We start from the raw sequence: 3,398 nt of genomic DNA on the forward strand, positions 1-3,398 counted from the left end.
CGAATTTAGTAAAATTTCTCGAAATTGCAAATTTATTGGCATATTTGTATTGCAAGGGTTTTTATTGTTTTATTATTTTGGGTCTAACTTTATTGTAAACCTAGCTATTGTGTTTTCAACCAATCCACTCGAAAGTATCATTTTCAATTTACTGAGAGATTTGTGACTGCTTTGTAAATTGATTTTATTAAATTTATTTTGAGAGTAATTTTGATATAATTTCAGTTGTTGTGATTTTAATTTGGATGTATTTTTATTTTAACTATTTAATTCAAAATTGTATTGTAATTATAAATGAAATAAAATTAATCAAAATTGTGAGTTATTTGATATTTTACTTTTATTTTAATTGTTTTATTATTTTGTTTAACAAAATTGTTTTTAATAACTATTATTTGTATTGCCATTTTTATTGCGAATCTTAAAAAAAAAAAATAGTTTCATTAACTGTAAAAATAGAATTAGTTTTAAAATTGATTACGCACTTAGTCTTGGAAAAAAAATAAAAGACAACCTCTTTGATTGCAAGGAATGGTGTGGTTCCTAATGCTTAACGATCAAAAGTTTTTCTTTTTTCAACTTTCTTTCCACATTCCCCTACTCCTCCTATCTATGTTTCTTTGCACCTCTTGGTGCAATTGCTAGTTAGCTTGTTGTGTGAATCATGCTACATGGGTGTGACATTGAGCTAACTCGATTGAGTTATTTTACCAAGTTAAAAATAGGGGTTTCATGATTCTAGATTTCACAAAGATTACACCATTATGTGTGGAGCATTTTTTAAAATCAATGCATATATATGAAATTTCAAGGACTACCATAACTCTCACATAATTCTTTAAAGAGTGCTAGCTCAATGGAAGAGAACGTGCTTTATAAGAAGGGAGTTGGTGGTTCGATTCCACTGTGTCCTAATATGAATTAATCAATGATAGTGTAGTTTATTTTTAATTAAATATTGTTAATATTGATTTATTTCAATGGTGAGATATTTTTCTAGACTCATTATTTTATATTGTCTCTGAAGAGACAAAAGTGATGTTGTATTATCTGTGAATGTAATTTTTTATTGTGTCTAGAGAGACAGCAGTTAGGATCAAATAAATTCTCTTTAAAGAAAATATGTCTTTAATCCCAACTATTGTCTCTATAGAGACAAAAATGAAATTGTCTCTGGAGAGACAAAAATGCTTTTGTTATATATTGTCTTTATAGAAACAATATTTTAAGACAATTCAATTTGAGACACCATCTTAAAGACGATATTTAAGACAATACGAAAGTTTTCTTTTGTCTCAAGTTCAGAAAATTTACCCAAAAATTGTCTTAAATATTGTCTTAAAACCCCCTTTGTGTTGTAGTGTGGATATGTTAGGGAAGGCATTTAAAGATAGGGTTTCATTCTCAGGTCATGAGGAGGCAAGGGTTGAGCACTTACAACTGAAGAAAAACTAACAGCAGTAATCGAGACTCGCTAGTTGTAATGTGTAGCTACAAGAAAAAAAAGAAAAAGAGATGTCAGATATCTGATTTATAACTACATTAAGGGTTAAACCTACATCTAATACGCCTAGTAAATTTGAAAGGTGTTAAAGGGAAATAATGAGGCAAGTGCCAAGAAAAAGGTTATTGATCTAGATTTAAATAGGAATGCAACAAATTATAGATATAACCATAATAAAGAGATGCAGCAGAAACAACCCTTCATTCCATTAATATCAAATAATGAAATATTCTTACAAACAAAATGGAAATAAGACTAGCTCGATAGATGGTGGCTTATCTTTGAGAAGAAATGTGGTGGCTACATGCCTCTGAACTGTGTTACAATGAGGCTTGAAGGCCTATTCATTATTGAGAAACAATGGAAAACCCTAAACATCCAAAAACCTAACCCAAGGAGATGAAACACCAAACTATGGGCTCCATTGGGGTAAGTTGGTACATCAAATTCCCTGGGTCATAACTTTGGCATACGATCTTCATTCGACGCACACGGTATCTCGTTAGAAAAATCTATCCGAGGATTACAACTGCTGACAGCAAATAGAAAGTTATAAACTTATATTGACCACTGTGGTTTTCCCAAAAAACGTTTTTTAGGGCCTCAAAATGACTCCAGAAGTTCAGGTCCTGAAAAACTGCCAAAAATAGTAAACTGTGCTACAATTAAGGAAACTGAAAAACTGAAAGAAACAATGGTGCGGGTCCAAGTGGAATAGGTGGGTGGCCACCAATATCCACTTGGATCATTCCTCCCCCCTTAGGAAGCAATGGTCCCCATTGCATTGAGTTCCTCCATGAGATGAGGAAAATTTTGTTAAGCTTGGTCCCTGGTGAGCCAATTGCCTTGGTGAAGGAGTTGGCCTCATTTTTCAACTCGATACAGTTGGATCCTTTTTTTGGGGTGTTATTGATCTGTGTGTCCATAATCTGATCATTTGTGGCTTGTTCCATGCATTATGGGTTTAACTCTATTGGTGTGAGTTGTTTTGTAATGTCAGTTGTGTTCAACAATGGTGGAAAGTAGGACAGAAGGTGGTCCACATTGAACACTAGGTGCAGACCAAGGAATGGTGGAATACTGAGCTCAAAGGCATTGTCTCCTACTGCCTTGGTGATGGTGTATTGCCCATATTGGAGTAGGTGAAGCTTGCGGTGGGGCCCAGCGAGGCGCCCCTTCTGCAAATGTAGCCAAACTTTGTCGCCCACCTCGAACTTGTGTGGCACCCGATGCTGATCATGTCGCTACTTGTACTTAGAATTGGCTCTATCCAAGATATCATGGACCTGTTTGTAGATGTGTTGAATGTGCTCAATTAAGTTGTTTTCCTTGTCAGCTTTGGACTGGACGTGATGCTTGAGTAGTTGCAAATGGTATGGCCACATTAATGGGACATAGTGGTTGGGATCCCAAGCCCATCTTAAAAGGGTTGTGGCCAGTCGAGCTATGGAGAGCTTGATTATAGTTGTGCTCGACATAGGGGAGGCTCTCATCCCATGTGCATGGATGATTTGAGTTGTACATGCATAAAATGTGTATGATCATCTTGTTGATGACCTCTATCTGGCCATGAGTTTGGGGACGGAAAGTTGTGGACGTAGTGAGCTTGGTGTCTAGCATCAACTAGATACTGAACCAAAATATATTGAGGAACCTGTTGTCCCGATTTGGGATTATAGACAGTGGGATACCAAAGTGTACCACACTCGTTCAAAGAAGAGTTTAGCAGTGGCTTCTACTATGATATTCTTCTTGCAATCTGCCATAATGGACATCTTCGAGAATCTGTCGACGATAAAAAAAACACAGTCATTGCCATGCTTAGTAGAAGGAAGGCCCAACATGTAATCCATGGAGATGGATTCCCAAGGTCGGCTAGGGGTAGGCAACAGAG

The sequence above is a fragment of the Pinus tabuliformis genome, chromosome 4_1, assembly GCF_031772625.1.
Source record: "Pinus tabuliformis cultivar Carrire ecotype Pingquan chromosome 4_1, CPIR1, whole genome shotgun sequence".
Lineage (NCBI taxonomy): Eukaryota > Viridiplantae > Streptophyta > Pinopsida > Pinales > Pinaceae > Pinus > Pinus tabuliformis.